Consider the following 20,720-nt stretch of genomic DNA (forward strand, 5'->3'; position numbering starts at 1 on the left):
AAAAATCACTTAACACTTAATAATGCAAATGTGTTTTCTATACCAGGTTTAAACATCATTTGGCTTCAAGAAAAAGATGAAAAGCTTTTGCTTTAATAATATAGAACAGACATGATGGGCCTTTGGTCTGCTCTTGCAAGATGTATTATAAAAAGGTTATTGGCATAAGAAAGCCTGGTATTTTAAAACAGGATGTATCCCAAGGGTAGTGTTGATCACACAGAGCTGGAAAGCGAAGTTAAGCCCTATTAATCTTCAACGAGAGTTCTGGTTATTTGCCACACTGTAGCAGAGAAGTCATTTGGCTTCCACATTAGTAAGCTGCTCTTTCTCATCACTTTCACTGTAACACTTAAAAAGGCTGGCAACAGAAACTCAGAACAGATTAATTAGGTATTTAGGATGGATGAATATCAATCATAGTGTCTTACCAACATCAAATAATACCAACTATAATTTTTCCAGATTTATCACAAATGATACAATTTTAAAACTGTGTGGTTGTCTGAAATCTTTCAGGAAAAAAAAATAAATTGAGGCTTCTCTAAAGATATTATCAATGTTCAGTTAATGGATTGAGCTGACATCCACCATACTCACTTTTAATATGCAGCCATTAAAGATTTGATCAGGGTTTTGCCAGACACGATTTCAAAATTTTACTAACAATCCATCTTTTGCTTGTCCTAGAATCAATGTTCTTCCATGCGCTACCTGATCCTCCTTGTCATTTATCTCCAAACTAGTGCTCCTTAGATGAACAGAGCACAACTTTGGTTTTGGTGAAATTCAGCAGAACTCTACTGACCCAAAGAAAGAAACTGATATGGGCACAAAACCAGAAGCTTTTGAAGCAAGCCATAATGTGAATATTCAGTGTCAGCAGTAAAAATACAATACATGCTACTTCATGACCTGGTAGATGCAACACTGGCTATTAGTGAGTGTTGGTTGCTCAGTTGTACTCCTCCTCGAGGCTTGGAGTGGGTTCAAGCATTCAATCCTCATTTACTTTGACCACAATTACTCTTTTTAAGAGAATTTCTCAGTAACTCTTTTTACCTTCCCTGCCCAGTAATTGAGAATGAGTGCAAGCAAATCTAGTTTGCATTTGGGAAAGAAAAAAAAATTTAAAAAAGAGTCAAATGCTTCCTGCCTCTTTTAATTCTACCTTAACACAAAACAGTTTGGGCATCAGATAATGTAGGAAGAGTGCAGCCTGTTTTACAGGGGTTTTTTTGCTGAAAACAGTGATAAAGACTGGATAAATTACACAGACTGAGAACACATCTACACTGCTGTGTCAGGCACTGGATCAACATACTGTAAAAATACATGGCTAGATGCAAATGCTTTTGACTGGGAATGGCTGCAGGATAATCTGTGGCAACATGGAGCTCAGAAAACTTTTATTTACTCTGTTTCTCCACCAGGCTTTTTTGCAGGCACCAAATCCTACATAAATGGCTAAAGCACCATATTCTGAACTTGTCTACAATAATATTAAAGTTTATCTTGCAAAGCCAGTGTTGATGTACTCTCTAGAACTCAATTCTGAAACTGAAATCCTACAACACCAGCACACCCTACTTTTTGTGGTTTGTTGCCAACCTCCCTCCCTTCCAGCTCCTTTTCTTGATTATTAATTGTAGTCCAGAAATATGGCTAAAGAAATGGTATGTCTGGTTGAGTTTGATGTAGATTATTCACAGGGGTTAACACATTTCCAAAGAAGACAAATCTTAAAGAAATTTGACAAATGAAACTACCATTGTCTTCTCCACAAAGCTTCACCAGATTACTCCCCTCCCAGAGTATGCAACACTTTGAATTCACTTTGTTGTGAGTCGCTTTTTAAATTTGTTTTAATTTGAAGTCATTGTGAGCGATAGTACAGAAAAGCGAGCAAAAGCAGCACTGCAAATTTCTCTGTCAGATGCCAGACTTGTGGCAGTACAGTCTCTCTGTACCTCAAATATTTGACATACTTCCTCAAAAGGTCAGTAAACATTTAATTTGTATGAGTCATTTTGTTATCTGATATGCAGAAGGCATTTAATCTACAATCACAAGAGACCACTAAAGTGAATGGGACTCTTGAATAACTTTAGCTTGTCCATGAACTCAAGAAGAGGGAATAACTGAGACTGCCACCATGCCTCCTATCATATAAACCACATATAAACACTGGATAATTAGGAGATCATTTTGACTGCTACATAGTTCAACTAAAGTTATAAGCAATCCCCCTTCTGTGTTCCTTTTATTCCCACATATACCAGTTGCCTGAACAATCTAGCTGCTACTCAAAACAATTTCATTAGTAAAAAAGGTATTTATTTTTGCTGACTATTATTCTACTAGCCATGTATATCTTAAATGAGGCTGTCAACCTTAGCTTCTTTGGCACAGGCTGCGCCTTTACTATGTTTCTTCACACAATCACTGCAACACTGGGAATCTAATTCCACAGTCACTGCACAAACAACTACCTCCTAATATTTCCACCTGCCTATAAAAAGCTGCCATTTTTCACAACTTAAATTCTCCATTAAAAGGATTACTTACTGAATGATCCCGGTTTTCCATAAAGCTAAGTAATGAAATATTGGATATCTTTAAATTTATTTTCATATTCTGCTTTCTTCATTAACAACAGGAGGAAAACCAAAGCATGAGATAGAGAAAACCATAAAAAATTACCACCTTTCTCCCCACAAAATCTACCATTCTGTATTTTCTGACTCTTGCTCCTACCTTGTTGGAGATTAATAATTTCAGTGTTTACATGAAAAAGTGTACTGTCATATATAACGTCTTCTTTGTTTCTACCCTTTTGCAGCAGAAATTTGGACAACCTATTTAAACCTCTGATTGTACAAGCAATTTTATGAACATCTGGGGTTTGATATTGCAGATTAAAATGTTGAAAACTCCTTCACAAATTACCATTCTTTTATGAAACCCACTTACAGGTTAAGCTGTTGACCTTAAGTTATCCATAAGGGTATAACCTAAAATTCAAGCTGCCAAAACTTACAATGATTAGCTGCTTTCCTTCTCTGTACTCACAACAGATAACTTCTATTGCTGACATTAAAACTGTCAATACTTTGAGACACTCTCTCCATAATGAAGGAACAAAATAAATTGCCAATATTTCTTTAGTCATAGGAGTACACTCTTTCCTTTTTAGGGTGGGGTGGTTTTTTTTCTGATGCTGGAATATTCAGGTTTTCATTTTAAAATTAGTTGCCATTTATAAGCTCTTTTGTACATACAAGAAAAGAACATTTCCATCTTCAATAATGCTTTCTATTTGGAAACCTGTTTTGTAATGAACAACTGAAAATGTTTAACCAGTGAGACAACATAAGCTCATTTAAAATGGGGTACAGGCACTGTTAACGTAATTGTTGTGGCTGTTTCAAAGTTCCAGCAGAGAGCTGCTACACTTGAGGGCTCATGATATATTTGCATTCTCCCAAAACACATAGTTAAGATTGTGTGTTTCATTTATAAACAAAGGTTTCACTTATTTCAAATTTAAAAAATTGAGATCTGAGCAAAAGATACCATACCCAGGACTAGATATATCTCTTGTGAGAGCTCTAATTATAGTCTATTATTAAAAACGAGGTTACAGTATGTTCCTTTACTATCATTATGTACACCCTGCAGAACTTCATTATTTTATAAATAAACTTCTTCTGAGGACAAAGAAAAGCTCTTTCTGAATAGAATGATATTAAAGTTATATGCTCTATATTTTTAACGTTGCTTTAAGCTTTAACTTATTGCATGCCATTTAGATGGTAAACCAAGAAGGTATCGCTAAAGAAAGTCATACACACTGTCTATGATTAGAATGGAGAAACACAAAGGTCTCCTGGATTACGTTCTCCCATTTCTCCTATACTTTTAATTTACTAATTGTTTTATCTTACAAACATTAAAGGCCAACTTTTGGCCTCTCTTACTGAAACAATGATGAGTTGTGTGTAGATGAGTCACATACTGTAATCTTTAAAGCACGGATTTTCTGCATAATCCATTTTCTGGCTAGTGAAAGGAGTAGGAATTAGAGAGAAACCTGCTCTTTTGAGAAGCTATAAGAGAGACCTGCAAATGCATTTTCCCTAGTTTTTCCATTTAGAGCACCCCACTCAACCTGCCAAAAAAAGTTTGATGAGAGACATGGCCTCACCCATAGCAGTTATAATCTTGCTGACAATTCTGCTAGCTTTCTCTAGATAACCTTTCACAGACTTCTTGGTAGCACTCCAGAGGTTTCTAGGTTCTGCACATCACAGACAGAAAACTGCCAAGATGATGTGGTTGAGAGTTTGTTATGGATTTCGTGTTAGGGACTTGACTCCTTAGCTAAGAGGTAGCAGAGTTCATTGCTGAACTCAAGGCATCTGAGTCCAAAGTATCTACAGATGATCCAACTAAAATGTCACTGCCTGCATGGCCAGAAGGACTACTACTTCCCTCCAGGCCTGCGATTCACACAATAATTTTTATTTTTTTTCCCCACTAATAAAAATGATATGTGGGTTCTTAAGTTATGCTGATGACACATAAAATAGAAAATTATTTTTCAGTAATTTACAACTTCTGACATTAAAAGCATTATTTGTATTTACATCACAAGTCATGTGAAAGCAACTTGCAAATGTGAGTGTTTTGAAAGCTTAGTCTGAGAATAAGTGTACCAAGACACGGAGACTCTAGACACTGAATTTTCAGGAAAGGAATACTGATCTTTGGGGGGCAGTGCACCGTAGACCCAACACAAATGACGATTTAGAACATTTAGAACTAAGCTTTTACTTTAACTGCATAAGTAGAGAGGTTTTTAGCTATGGAGGGTGATGGATGAGTGAGAATTGTATAAAACAATTTCATTCAACCCTAAATATTTTGCAGTCAATTAATGACCTGGATTCCACTATTCACAAATAAGAGAAATGAGTGACATCATAATATATTCCACTATCTTAATTCCAGCCACATAGGCTAATCTGTTCATGACAGCACCTCTAGAACCACATTGAATACAAACCAATTCTACAATGAAAGTAATTTATTTAACACTTTTACAAAGCTAACTATGACGAGAAATCGGTAACCAGGAGTAGCCCGTTAACTGAAATCAATTCCACAGCTAGAAACAGAGATGGATTTGAACCACTGAAAACAAGTCAGGAGAAGAAGAGGGATAAGCTGTAGATTTCACATGGAGATCCACTTTTACGTTTTGAAGACCACCTCTCCCAAAACATCTTGGTCTTTAGAAGAGGGAGAAACACAGTCCCAGGACAGCATACAGCTATTAACTATGACTGCTCATGTTACAGCGGAATACGAGCAGCGTCTTCTGTATTTCCGTCCTAAAAACCCTGGAGAGAAATAAAGCTTGCATGGTACGTGCACTGAAGAGCAAAGCATGCTTTCTGCATGTGTACCACACAGGCAGCCAGCAGGTATTACTGCTTACCAGACATATGTGATTTCCAGTTTCAGACCAAGTATTCTGGTGTTATGCAATTTTGTAGGACAAGAGTAATTTGTCCAAGATTTAAAGATCAAGGGGGTTTTGGTAGATTGATTGCTGAAATAAAAAGACCCTGTCCAAAACACAGATGACGCACGAGGCAAAGTAAAACTTGAACCATAGCATTTAGGAGGTTTTCCTCAGAGTCCAAATGAAGTAGAGGGAGATTAGTACTTCTCCAGATTGTTTATGAATGTATGTTCACATACAACTAAAAATACTATTTATAGAACTGAAGTAAAAGGGAGCTAAAACACCATTAAAGTACACTCCACTGAACTAGAATTGGAGGAAAGGCATCTAGATCATTCAGACAACTGAGCCAAACCTACCATTAAAAGCATCTGCTGATAGGTCATATTTTCTAAACCCTTCATAATTCTTGTTGTTCTTCTGCAGACTTGCTCCACTTTTCCTCAGTAATTGCAAGCTTTGCTATTCCATAAAACAACCGTTTCTGAGAAAGCAATGCTCTAGGAACGTGACATATCTTTAGATACAGAAGCAACAGTTACTCTTAGTTTTCCATAACTATTTCTGTGACCATAACAAGGCCTAACTGGCAATACATTTCAAATTAGCTTGTATCAGACGACTGCTGCTGGGGCTACTTCTTCATATATGGAACACCAAGATAGTAAATTACTGAAACTAAAATCTCACTATTGCCAAGTAAAATAAAATAATTACATCTTTCGCCTTCTGTCAAGCACTTCCATTATCACAGTCATAATAAATCTGCCTTTTTTTTCCTTTTTGCAATAATACGATGTCGCTGACTCATTTTGGTTTTGATTCACTGCACTTCCTAGAGCTTTTCTTTGCTTTATTATTGCCAGCCCAGTTATCCCCCCTTCTGTATGCATATATTTTACTTCTGTCCTAAATATAATACTTCACACTTGTCTTGTAATTCATTGATCAATTTGAGACCATTTGTTCAAGACTGTATTTCATTCTGATTCAGTCCTCCAAACTGCTGGACATCTCTGCTGTAAAGATGCTGAGCACAAATGTGTGCCGTCTAAATCACTTGAATCACTATTAGAAAGTGCTCCAGACCATGGAAAAGTCGTGTGGGACTCCCTGTTGGACTGAACCACTGCTGAGCATGTTTTTCAATATTATGGTGGTCTTATTCAGATTATTTTACTCCTTTTTTTTTAATGAGGACAATCAGATGGGACACAATCAAAAGTCAGACTAAATAGAAGGTTTATCACAGCTACTATTCCATTGTTGTCTATTGCCAGATAAAATGACAGATGATGGGATTGATTTAGTTTATTACTGGCAAATACAGTTCAGTAATTAACCTCCAGGAATGTAAAAGATGTTTAATCAAATTAATAGTTTGAGCTCAATTTTTCCTGTGTATTAAAGATAAAATTATTATATACTGCCGGGGGGGCCTCCTTTAAATTAGTTAGTTGCTTTTTTTCCAGAACATTTGAGATCTTTACCATTCTGAAAGATAACTATTTCAAAACAAATTATAATTGACTTTCATCATTTGCTGACTGGATCACACCTCTTATCTTTGACCTTGCTCCTCTCCAATTCATCCAGTCTTGTTAAATTTGTGATTGCAATTAAAAACAAGAAAAGGCAAACCCAGTAGAGGAAACTCCTCCATATATTAGGAACATAACAAAGGAGTCCAGCAAACAGTAATACATCTGCATCACTAGTTTGAGAAAAGGCAAAGTAAATTGAGGCAGAGAACATTTTGAGAAAAGGATGGCTTCTTACATTTCAATCCCTACTGAAACCAAGGGAATACAACTTGGACATTTTTTTCTAATAAATCAGTCAACTGCATTCAGCAATACCTGAAACTTGTAATGGTTATCTTGAAAATTAAGCCTCAGTGGAGGAATATCAGGTTTTTTGAAAAATATACAGAACATATTTTGGTTTATAAATCAATAAAAATATTTAATTACCTTAGCAAACTGTGCATTTATCCATTTTGTGAATGTTTTCTTTTGAACATCTTCCCGTTCATCTGCCAGAGAAAAGTAAAGCACTTCATTAGAATTATTCAACAAAATAGTACAATATTATTGATTAAAGCTTCAGTCTTGGTTTATAGTAAAGCTACTACTAGCAATTCAAACACATTCAGGGTACCTATCTAGATGTATTCTGTCCTTGACAATTACATCAACATATTTTTGAAAGCCTACAGGTTCTCTTCATAGTCATGGTCTATATCCCTAGCTCATCTCACCCATCCTGTGATTTCTTTTTTTTCTGGAAGGGAATATGTTGCAGTAGGATCTGAAATATCCCATTCAAATTTTTAATTTCATGTAAGTATAAAGAAACGTGTTACACAATGGTTTTGGCAGCACGAAATTCTTCTACAGCACTTTTCTAAAAGTACTTGAAACAACAAGTTTATATGCCTGTCCTCGAATTTCTTGAAGAAGTGAAGTCTTCTGGACCACAATGATAATTCTCCATTGGCAGCCCCTGCCATACCTTATGCCTTTTCTGCCTTGCAGCTATTTACCTGTCACAATTTGTTATATATATTTCCTCCAGTGGAAAAAGACAAAAACCCCACAGGTTTGTTCAGCCATACATGAAATTCCTTCTCAATTCTTTGCTACAAAAAACATTGTAGAGGAAGATGATTACTTTAGGCCTTGACTTCTGTGTCTAAGTTTTAAGTACAGTCTTGATGCAGAATGGAACTGGACACACAAAGGTACAATTCTGATATATTTTATGTAGGTGGGAAGAGAAAGATGCCTACAAATTACAACCTAATAAGCATTTGCTCAAAAAGATCTATTAGTCATCAGCCCTGAAATAATACAGAAGGGCAGAACTCTTTGTACAACAAAGTCAAACCAAACTAGAATTAAAGGGCATATGTGGAAAAGGCTGCAGAATGCTTCTACTAAAATAAAGCTCACTCAATGCTGCCTTTTGGTTTGCAGTAAAATTCTCTACACTTCTTAAATAAAACAGGATATTAAATTCCCATCTGAAATCTTCAGCAATTAATAATGTTAATGGCTTCAGCTGAATTTGGAAGGCAGGTATGGATGAGCTACAAGAGAAATGCACAGCATTAATAATGTACTTTGCTTTCCCTCCCTCCACCCCTCCAACGAGACAAGACAAGGCAAATCTTTTTGATATAAATATATCTTTTGTTCTTAAAACCTCACCTCAATAGCACTTTAAAAGTGCCTTTTCACAAGAATGTTTTCCATTCTCAACAATACAATATACTCATGAAAAAACAATACTAGAGTTTGTAAAGCTACTATTTCATTATAAAAAACTTCTGCATACAGGAAGGAGTGTGTTCTAATTGCTTTCGGATGAACATGAGTGAAAAGATTGACAACGCAATAGTACTACTGGAAACATGCCCTAGAAGTCAAGCATTATCTACATTCTGCCACTAATATATGAGTATTCGCTACAATAAACTGTCTGGACTTCTACCGCTATCTATCCCAAATAATACCGCTTCCTTCATCCCTTGGCTGAAAGTGATATTTGAATAGTTAGAGATTCATCAAAAAGCAACAGCATGTGGAGGAGATGCATGCTTTTGGTAATAAATGACACTAAAGCTGTTTAATTTTTTTTTCCCCACAAGCATCACTTCCCTCTTCGTTGACTGTAAGCTGTTTGTTATATGAGTTTTGACTTATTCCAGCCATGTGCAATACAGAGAAGATGGGAGACGGAAGATGCATTTTTTTGGTGGAAGATACATATTCAATCTGGTGTTGTATTACAAACTTCTTCAGCAACTTCATATAAAATATTACATATAAATAGCTATTTCTGTTTAATCGTCTCTGATAAAAATGCCAAAGGCAACCTTAAAATGGGGTAGAAGAAGAGTATGTGGTATTTAGCAGGGAAAAGGAAAGAGGCAAAACTGCCTCTTCCAAACTGTACAAACTTCCACTTTTCCACCCCAGGCTACTGTAGTAGCATATTCAGTAACAGTATGTGGGTTTGGTTTTGTTTTTCCACAAAGCTATATGCCAGAGATTTAGCTGCTAGTCACCAATTAATTCATGTCTATTGAGCTAAGAAAAAACAGGATCTCCTGAGGAAAATGAGAGTTAAACCCACAATTTGAATATTTGAAACTTATTCAAAGTTCAGGCAGTGCTCTGCTACCTTTGCAAACACAAATCTATTCCACTGCTGTTATCTTCACAGAGATCATTTCAAGCATTTTTATCTCTAGGTGCTTGCTCTGACAAGTTTATAACACAGCAATTTGCTAGTGACAGCCTCCTAACCTAAAAAAGAATCAGTCTTTTGGTTCTGCATGGCATGATTTCCCTACACTAAGCATGGTTTTTCCCCCAAAGTTGTTCTCCTAACCCAGATTTACAGATTGAATGCTCGATGTGGAAGCTGAATGAGATTTCTCTGGGTGCTGTAGAAATGGAGCAAGAACACTTATCTGGCACTTTCATAATGCTGTGTTTATAAGAGATCCTTCAGCAGGGAGCCGATGAATGCCCTTGCAGGTGTTTTTACTGTGAGTCAATAAGAATAATCAAATGGCCAGGCAGGTATTTCCTTTGGCTGTTCCAAGAGTAATATAGCATGTTTACTTCCTTCCTTTCGAGCTGGAAGAATTGCAGAATAGCATACTGTCTTCTCTTCAGGTTAAATCTAAACACAAAACACTGCATGGATCCTGAATTCCTTCATCACAATAATAATGTGATCACTTTCCACAGAAAAAATATCTGCTTTTCTCAAAATGCTGGACACTGAGTGGAACAGTCTTAACCCTCCTTTCTGCAGGTTATCAACTCAGAAAATGCACATATTTAGGTCTATAGAAAGTGTTCCAGAAAAAAAATAGACTGACCTTTCAGATTCATCTGATTTTCATGCACTAGAGCCTCCAGTACCACTGAATAGACCTTGTTTTAACTGGAACACATTCACAAATGGATCTTACAATTCTGATATATTTCTGGTATGATGAGCATCCAGCTTTGCAACTGTGAATGCAAACCTCTTGAATTAGCTAACTGCACATTTGGCTTTAAAAGTATTATGCCAGGCTAGAGTTCATAAGAAATTATGGCCAGGAAAAAGTGCATTAGCTCAATGGAGCTAATCATCTGACAAAGGAGAGTTCTAAGATTTAATCTGGTGGCAAGGCTAATAGAGAGAAGTGGTACACTGAAGAATGCTTAGGAGCATGCAATCAAGATTCAACAGAACAAAGATGCTATTATTAATGGCAAGTGGCTACCAGACAACTTTCCTAGATACTTAATAAAGTAGTTCATGTCTACAACCTACTACTCAAATGAAAGTCCCTTCTATTTTCCACAAAAACAGCATTATGTTGTCATCTCTTAGTAAACTACACTTATTACTACACTTATTTTTCCAACCCCCCCCCCCCGCCAACTACCACCAAACATATTGAATAAGAAATGGAAACAGGAAAAAAAATTCTTTTAAAATATCTGGTATACTCTAGCCACTATTCTGAAAGCATACAGCAGTGTTAACAAGTCATAAAAAAAAGCTATACTTTTAAAAAAATGTGAGCTGACAAATACCAAGCAGATTTTAAGTGAACCAAGGTTCAGAAACATACAGTATATATGTCACTACATCATTCCATTTGTATGATATACGCCATTCTCCCACAGAAAACATGGAGTGGGGGGGAAGGAACCTCCCACTTTTTGGTGCATCCTCCCCTATTTTTCTAGAGGATCTTCAGCCTCTCTTACTCTTGACACACCTGAATAAATAATACTTTCACAGATTCACAGAATGGTTGAGGTTGGAAGGGACCTCAGGACATCATCTGGTCCAACCACCCTGATCAAGCAGTCATCTCGAGCAGATTGTCCAGGACCACGTCGAGTCTGTTTTTTAATATCTCCAAGGATGGAGACTCCACAGCCTCTCCTCCTATAGACTGCAACATCAAGACCGCATCTTTCCTACCCTCTGCAGTCTGCCTTCCACAGATGTGGGTAGTGGTTTCTGATGCAAGTGGCTTAGGAAACTCTCCTCAAGAGTAAGTACAGCCCAGTTTTGAAATTTAGAAGATATTCAACAAAAGTGCACTGGCACTTCAGGGGCATAAGCTTTAATTTGAAACAAACAAACAAATCATTGTCTTTAAAGTGTCAATAAAGACAGTACGTAATATGTGTAGAGTATTTGAATCACTGCAGAGACAGGCAGTGATAGGAGGTTCGGTTGTGTGATAGAAGATTTTATGCAGTCTTCAGCAAGCAGTTCCATCATAGGTTGGAACACAAACAGGAGAGGAGACTTGTCTTATTCTGTTACCCAGTGTTGCCTTGAGCTGGGTTAAATAATAATTGAATAGCTATGTTTTGTCTACCGGGAACTATCAGGAAGAAAAAAGAAAAACAAACAAAAAAACCCAACCAAACAAACAAAAAAACAAAAAAAATCCCAACAAACAAACAAGCCCCAAAGAAAAAAGAGTTCCTATATACTAGCTGGAAACTTTGAAACAATGGTTAAGGTGGGTGTCAATTCCTTCAGTCATGGCAACTGCAGGTTCATCGGAACACTGCACTTCAGAGAATAAAACCATCAAAATTGCTGTTTGATTTTCTAGCAGCCAAACAATGCAGATTTAGAAAAGGCAAGGATTTGTTTCAGCGAGTGGAAGTGAGTACCAGCAATGGTGGGAGCACAAGGAACAAAAGAGGCCTCAGATAGACACATTATTGATACTCTGGCTCCATCGACTCACTATTCTTAGAGATTTCCAGCACATTGTTACAATACTCTGCCAGTAACTACAACTGCTGAGAAATGTTCCCTTCCCATTCTTGCTTATCTGAGGGGGGAAGAAGAAATCAATGCAATAAAATGACTGAATGATATTTGAGTGGACTAGCTTTGATTTTTAGTCATTGAGGTCATCCAAGACATTCACAAGCTGACAGGAAATACAATAGACTGCTTTGACAGACAACTGATGATTTTAAGTCTATTGCTCGTGTAAGGCAATAGGTAACATGCAGTTCTTTGTCCATCTTCTATAAATATACTGATGAGCAGTGTGTTGACTTTATCTGAATACTGTTAAAACTCCCTGTTCCCTATGCTACACCTTGAGACTTTACTGTGGAACCTGTATCAAATCACCATAATCAGACCATCTCAGGCTTCTCAAAACACTGATGAACCTATTCAAAAGCTCAGCAGAAACGCAGCATCCAGAAAACCCTCATTAATATCTAAAGAAAAAAAGTACAACTCAAGCCTCTGAGAAATAGTATATCAACATTCTCCGAGGACATTTGGTACGATTCAAGGCAAATTTAGGAAAGGAGCAGGGGTACTACTGTACTGAAAAGACTTAATCTCAACTCTGCTCCCCCCCATCCCCTCCTTCAAATACAGGAACTGAGAGAGAGGGATTCCTTTTGCTGCTCAGGGGACAAAAGAAAGAATGGCTGTAAGACCCAATCTACAGGATTTCTATGGACACCATAAGCCTAGACTAAACCCCAGGCTGAGAAAGCCTTTTATTTTTCTCATTTCATTATGTTAGCTGGAATTGTTTTCTCATTATAAATGTTTACAGGAAACTGTTTCCTGACTTTTCTCTTTTTTTAATTCTTTAAGGCATTATAAGTGTTTATGTAAGGTCTCATTCTTCCGACCTAACTTTGCCTAATTAGCTATTTAAGGAAAAACTACAGAGTGCTTTTGAGAATGAGTAAGTATGGACGTCATGGGGTAGAAAACGAGCAGGAACGGCACAAAGGATAGAGAACACAATAGAGTGCCAGCCTGGAACAGAAAGAAAGAGAAGAAAAGAAAACAACAATAAAAAAAAATAAGGAAGGGGTGGGGTGGAAGACAGAAAGGGAGGGAAACACCTTTTCCCTGGTTTGGGGGGAAAAAGAGAAAAAGATTTATGGAGAAGTAGAAGTGGGATGGGAAAAGGCAGAGACAAACTCTTTCTGGAAAGAAAAAGTAATGAGGCATTGTTTGTGATATCTGGTAGCTAGAAGATCATATAGAGGGTAACAGTGGATTTGAACAAAAGAGAACTACCCAAACATGTGCAGCAAACCAGCACAGTGTGGTCTGCCTCTCCAGGCCATTAACCACTTCCAAAAAAAAAAAAAAATTGACTAGCAGCCAAAAATACCAGGATAATGCAAACAAGCTACATATGATCCCTAAAACAATAATGGGCAGCTGCGAAAAGTACACACAGATTTAGGTTTGAACAAATTCATGTAATTTGCTGCATGCTTGTTAACAACATCACCCCCGCCCCCCGTCATTTCTCAGCCCTTTCCCCTAAATAAATTGTAGCAGGTACAACTCCCAAGACAAAAGCAGGAGCACAATTCCAATGCAATTTTTGAAAAATAACAATAATAAAATAAACAGAGTTTCAGTTCACATTTCCAGAACATTTTGGGCTATTCATGGGCTATTCAGCTCCAATTCATACATTGGTAATGGTATTCCCAGCAGTTGGCCTAGTCCTCCTCTGCTCTACCACATGCAAACACACTTTGGGAACTGATTGTACTTCTCCATGTCTATGGATTTGCCCCAGGAGGAAGGAGCAGAACTGCTAACAGGCAGTAACCTTCCTGAAGGGCCCCATGGGCTGGTCGTTGTGTTCTTGCTGGCTGGCTGTTAAGTGGAGTAGCTAATGACTTAGCTGCATATGTTGCAAAAACCAAAACCAACCCAAAACCCACCACCCCCCCAAAAAACTCCAAACCAGAGAAAGCATTAATGGACAAAAAAAAACCCCCCCCTTTTCCCCCCCCCCCAAAAAGCTTCCTAAGACTTCCTTCCTTTTGATTTTGTATAGGAGGTAAGTACTCTTTGGAAGAGGGCCCTGATTTCATGTCTCTCGTCATCAGTGGGGTAAGGGCATGGGAATGGAGTAGCAGTGCTTTCTTCTCCCATCTCATGTAATACCCCACTGACTGCCAGGACACCTGCCTCAAACATTGGTGACCCACCTTGCCTTAGGCTTTCAAGAATAAGGACTTGAAAGAGTCTTGAACCACACTCTACCAAAAATACCCTGGTCTTCTAGTTATTTACAGCTTTGCAAACACAAGCTTTACTGGTTTTGTTTGTTGGTTTTCTAATGAGCAATTATTTTGGATCCAGGAAGTTTTTCCTAAAAGGAAATCACTCCTAAAACGCAACCTAAAAAGCCCCAGTGTTTCCATACATCAGATTTCTCCTCAAAAGATAAATCACTTCTCAAAATTAAAGAACAAACCTATCTCTGCCTGAGAAGCTGGTGCTCAAAAGGGAAGGAGTTCAGCTTATGACTTAAGTTATATTTACATGGAAATATATAATTATTCATTTGGATATTCAGCTGTGCATGAGCAGTGTCCCCTTTATTATCTATTCTTCAAAGTCATATAAACATATTGACAAATGAAGAATAGGCTTAATAACATATTAATAGAAGCACATGCTATTTTAGCATCATACCATCATTATAATAGTATTTTCTGAATACTGTAGATCATATATTACATCTTAAAATGAGGTAACATGTTGGTCAGAAGCGCTATACCAGCAGAAACCACTGCAGCATTCTGGAACTTGCAGAATATTGTATGATTTAACTATATTATCAACTTTTTGGCAGTCAGACACCAATGAAATCATGTTGCAAGTACATTGAAGTACCTTGAAAAAAATACCCATAAAGATGATTTAAAAGCATTTTTTTGTTAAAAGCAACAAAATGCATTTGCAGGATAAGTCTGCTCAGTGCTATAAACTATACTAAATTCATTAAAAATTCACAGAAAATTTGGGGAAAGTTGCCAATATGACCAAAATGTGAAAGAGAAGTAGGAGGAGTTGACAGATACTCTTCATCTTGTCAGATGAGTATATTTGGGGAAAATACCTTACTATTTCTTGATTTTGAACAGCAATTTTTATTTCTCTTCTTGTTTACAGATTAGGGAAGCACAAGTTAAATGCTGCTGACCCATCATGCAATGTTGCATAAAATCAACAGGTATGCCTTTTGCCACATAGATTTACTACTACTATTGATGATGATGATGATTATTATTATAGATAAACCCTATTGTAACTCCACAGCCCAAAGCTGCAATTTTCACCACAACTGATGAGAGATACTTCAATCCATTCATCTCCCAAAGACAACTAAGGACTTGTAAGGTCGGTAAGCAGAGGTTGAACTTGTTTGAAGGAACGACTACACATGATAAACAGATTAAATACATCTTGACTGTATTAACGCTGGTTGCAGATGTTCTTACTTTTAACCCATTTTTGTCCCTTCCCAGAGAAAAGGGGAATTGCTACCAGAAGAAAGAGGGAATCAGTATCAGCTTTTTTCTCCCCTCCTCAGAGCACATACGTATTTTCAGACACTGCTCCTTGCGGAGGAAGGGCTGCAGCGTTAGGACAGATTGATAAGCCCGAGCAGGTAGCACGGCAGCAGCAGTCCCTCTGCGAGCCCTAACGTACAGCCAGCACCGGGAAAATCCTCATCAGTTAAAGACTAATAAAATTGGTTTGTGTACACAGCGCATTTAGTGACAACCCGTAATAAGCGTTGTTACTCCTCTGTACCAGTGATCTGAGAATTGCTGAAACTAATTCAAAGTGAAAGCAAGTGCTCTCACCTCGGCTGCTGTTACCAAGCTGGCTTGAAGCGAACCCCCAGCGTTATAAATGTTCCTGTCACCGCTGTGGGAAAAGTTACACACCAGAAAACAGCAGCACTGGCAGATCCTGTATTTCAGCAATGTCACCAAAAAAAAAAAAAAAAAAAAAAAAAAAAAAATCCCCACAAAATAAGAAACTTATTTTTGAAAAACTTTAAATGGCTCTAGCCTTTATGGTTTTCACCAGGAAAGTTGTCATATGTGCTTGAGGAGGAAAACTGTGATAAAGGAGCTGTGGCCAACAGCAAACTTTGCTTGCCAGGACAGAGAGGCTGTAGGTTTCTTGGGGTTTTGTTTGTTTGTGGTTTTTAAACTTGGGAAGGCAGATCAGCAGGCTACCTCACAGTAAGCTGTGACAGAGGCACTGTGTGGGAGTATTATTATAACGGAGAAAAACTATTAAAAATAAAAAATGCAAGGTTATGTAACCAGACAAAATTACCCACAATTTTCATATTTATAGCTTTTGTGAAGAATACACAATTATTTTTGTTTTGTTAGGAAAACAGAAGATAAACGCTTACTGTTAGACTGACCGTGTCTTTCCTTAGCTGGAGATTTTTACCATCTAGGTTTCTATTTATGTTTGAATATGAACAAAAAAGGATAAGAGACCAAGGATAGTAAGGTTTATTCATGAGCCAGTCAAAGCAGCATATATCAAAAAGGGAAAATAGGAGCCCACAAACTTTCTGAATGATAGACTGTCGACTAATAACAAATGAAGCTGAAAGAAGCATCAGGATTTGAAATAGGTAATCAGAGTCTAAAATACGACACTAGTACCTAGTGTTTCACACAAGCTCCTGATGTAAAAATGAAATTGCTGTACTGTTTTCAGCAAATGCCACCTAGTGATACATAGTTGCAAAGCTTGGAACGGCTTTGATTTTTATGTATTCTCTCCCAGATTTTCTGATTTGCTCATATGAAAAAAAATCAGACAAACGCTTTACATGGTTACAGGCCATCAAAATTCATGTCACACACATGCAGAATACAGACAGAGGAAGATGGGTTCACCATATGTGGTGGAACAACATTTGTTTCAGTTTGTATTAAAATATTCATTACAAATAACCATGCTACGTACACAGTGGTGGCTAGCGCTAGTCTTTAATATTTCAAGTTCCTTTTTTGTTCCTCTGTCAAAAGCAATTAGAGAACAGGCTGTTCTAGTCTGCTTGAGTGACTGCTGTCTACTTTATTTCATCTGACCCAATTAGCGTCTGAGTTAATTAGTAGAAGCTGCCACTGAGACATATATCAGAGAAGTTTGCAATTAATGAGACCAAGGTGTTAATATGCAATTGTTTACAATCCACGCACCCTGTTCTTACAGTGAAGATACTGTCATAGCAAAGCTGATAACACTTACTGGCCCACAGCTAGGCTTCACCTTATTATACACCATTTGTAAAACTTTGAAAGAAAGAAAACATGCCTTCAAGAACAGCTGTATAAATTAAAGGTAAGTGATCAGTGTTTTCCACGCCTGTTTTCACCTCACCTGAAGTAGCCAAAGTAATGATGAATGTGTCTAAATCGAAGTTGTGATTTATTTCATTCACAGAGAACTATTACAGATTGTATGTTGTCAGGTCTCGGCTTCCTCTCACCATCCCCAAGCATCCCCCTCTCTCAAGGGGAGAAAAGAAAGGATAGTCAGAGAGCAAGTTAAAGCATTTAAAAAGCCCCTGTTGATATTGATCAATTGGAGGGAAGAAAAAAGCTAACAGAGCAGAATTTAATTCCTCTAAACCCCTTCCCATTTCACAGCTACTTTATACTGTTTGTAGTGGCTCAGTTGTACAAGTGACTGAAGAATCTTAAATTTTCAAATATATGCGTTAGGGTCTGAGTCTTTAATTGATTGGTATATGAAACGTGATTGTCTCGTATTACCCCACATTTGGGAAAACTGCTACTGTTTCATACAGGTGAAGGACAATACAGTAATTAGATAAAAGTCTAAATACCAGCACTTGCTAAAAAAACTGGATTACAAAGCAAGTTAAATGTGCGTCCCCTACCCCCTATAATATCAAGCATTCTTGAAAGGAAAAAGAAAATCATTGCATTTCTAGACAGCTCATAAGCAACACCTTGCAAGAAGCTATAATGTTTATTGTAGACTGTTCTTCCTTCAGATTCTTTTTGAAGCTTCTATTTTTTCATTTAATAGCTTTAGTTGGGAAGTGACTATTCAGCCCCTAGCACAAAGAAAAAACATTCGCATGGGAAGAATGTGTGGGGGGAAGGTGTTTGCCTCTTTTATTTTTACTAAAATATAATGAAAAATGAGAGCACAATAGAAATCAGTTTTATTCTTCATCTCAAACATGGTGACCACCATTACAAAGAAAATTAACTTTTTAGTATTTTTAAGACTAAATGTATTAAAGTTAGAATTCAGCAATGTGCCCAGAGCCACCAATAGTTCCAACCCTTTTTTTCCTAGAAACCAGTGGGGAAAAAAATATCTTTATATGGAACAGGCATTATAAGCTGTAGAAATTATGTCACTATAGACAGGAGAAGCTCTTTAGGTGACATACCATCCTTGCCTATCAAGTTAAACAGTGCGTAGCATTGGTTTCTGGTCCAATATCTGTCTGTCAAGTACTGCGTTCAGAAGTAGGAAGCCTACGATATACGGAGGAGGTACAGGATGCATTTATTTTTAAGCAGTCAGGCATAGGTCCCACTTATGAACATTTTAAAGTCTATGATAACACTGGAACAACATACTTTGCTATGTATTATTAAACATACATTTACAACTCTGCAGATACTTCTCAGATTATTTTTAAGGTGTCTAAGAAACTAACGGAAAGTAGTAAGGAATCCTATCCAAGCCCCATCTACCTGGCATTAATGCATTGGCATCTGTTAAATCTGAATTCTCAGTTTGGGGCTGGACACAGAGTTCGTTCACACATGAGGATAAAGCACAACATCTTAAAGTTATCTTGGGAGGGTGGGGTAGAAAGAATTGGTAAAAATAAAAGGAACAGGGACATAGAGATAGCAAGGCAAAAAGAGGAGATACATAATTCCCTTATCCATATATTGAGGCATTTCTCCATGCTGGTGAAGGGGGAAAAGTAAAGGGAAGAGCAATTTTTAGAAAGGTAACATCATTAGATTTTGTAACATTTCATTGAAATTATTAGTCCACATCAGAATAATTGAAGCACTAGTGAAACCCTTATTAAAATTTGATTTAGGATGAGTACTGTTAGTCTTCTCATTAAGTGGGCATTGTCTAAGGAAGTTACAAAAATATTTGCAATAGCAACATAGATGATTTATTTATTTCATGCGGATCTCATGCCCTCCCAACTGAAACTAGGATTTTTTGCCTGCACCAGACACAAACATTTGAGATAACTAACACATTTGCTGCCTGTATGTATTCTGTGCATCGATCAGGGATTTTTCATTTCATACATCATTCAGAACTGCTTGCAGTGAAGGATTTCATATCTATAACATTAAGTGAAGACTAAGAAATATTAGTATTGATGTTAGGACAGTTACCTATTATAAACATTGATTTTTATTTCAATTCAGTGCCAACTCATCAGCTCTACTGAGAGGACCTGCATCTCCTTAATATAGATTCAGTACAGAAAAAGAAGAAAAACATCTATTTGTCATTCTTTTTACAGCTGTTCTTTCCCAGTCTAGACAATTCAAGGCAAGTGTGACATTTCACAACATCATAAACTACATTCAAGAAACATATTGTTATTCTATTCCAATGTTTTTGCAACAGTAAAGAAGAGTAATTTTCTTTGTAGCCTAATGCCTTCTAGAGGCACCTTAATCAAACCGCATAGATATTTTGATCACATCCATCCTAACAGAGAAACAGAAGTGAATAGATTTTGGAACTGAAGTTTTAGCTTCTTCCTTGGAGGATTGTACAAAAGACCAATTGAAAACATTCAGGGCTGTACAGGATAGAAAACACACAAGCCGGCAAGGGAGGGAAGGAAGGAAAAACACATCACAGAGAGAGACGCTGCCCTCCGCTTCCCCTGCCCCTGGGAACCCAAACTGCTCCTATCAGACCCCAGAAAAACGTCTCCTGTCATAGACTGAGACAATGTTCCAGGCAATTCCTCCTTCACTACACGTCCCAGAGTCTCCCCATGCATTATGTTTATTTCACAATATTCAAAATGTGCACCACAGAAGTTTCAATTCTGGAAATAGGTCTTATATCTACTGATTTCCACTAGGAAGTAGTTGTCAATTTACTGCTTTGTTTGCATGTACTTATATTGAAGCATATAGGTATTTTTAATAAAGTAATAATAGAAGCATAAAAAAAAGGACATGCATTATAGTTTGAAAGATCTGAGCACGCACAAACACTACTGAAGTCAGATAAAAATAATGAGGTGTTCTAAACCTTTGAAATAAAA

The 20,720-nt window shown here is 37.2% G+C and overlaps 1 protein-coding gene across 1 annotated transcript in view; it reads right to left on the minus strand.

The window, feature by feature from the left end:
* The window catches only part of DMD (dystrophin), a 1,006,632-nt gene extending 999,066 nt beyond the window's left edge, over positions 1 to 7,566 (minus strand). The window contains exon 1 of the mRNA XM_010571327.1: positions 7,507 to 7,566. The gene's annotated coding sequence lies outside the window, so the exon portion shown is untranslated. The remainder of the gene's footprint in view (positions 1 to 7,506) is intronic.
* Between the last annotated feature and the right edge of the window lie 13,154 nt (positions 7,567 to 20,720).

Source organism: Haliaeetus leucocephalus, unplaced genomic scaffold (genome assembly GCF_000737465.1).
Source record: "Haliaeetus leucocephalus isolate CR32 unplaced genomic scaffold, Haliaeetus_leucocephalus-4.0 Scaffold317, whole genome shotgun sequence".
Taxonomy (NCBI): domain Eukaryota; kingdom Metazoa; phylum Chordata; class Aves; order Accipitriformes; family Accipitridae; genus Haliaeetus; species Haliaeetus leucocephalus.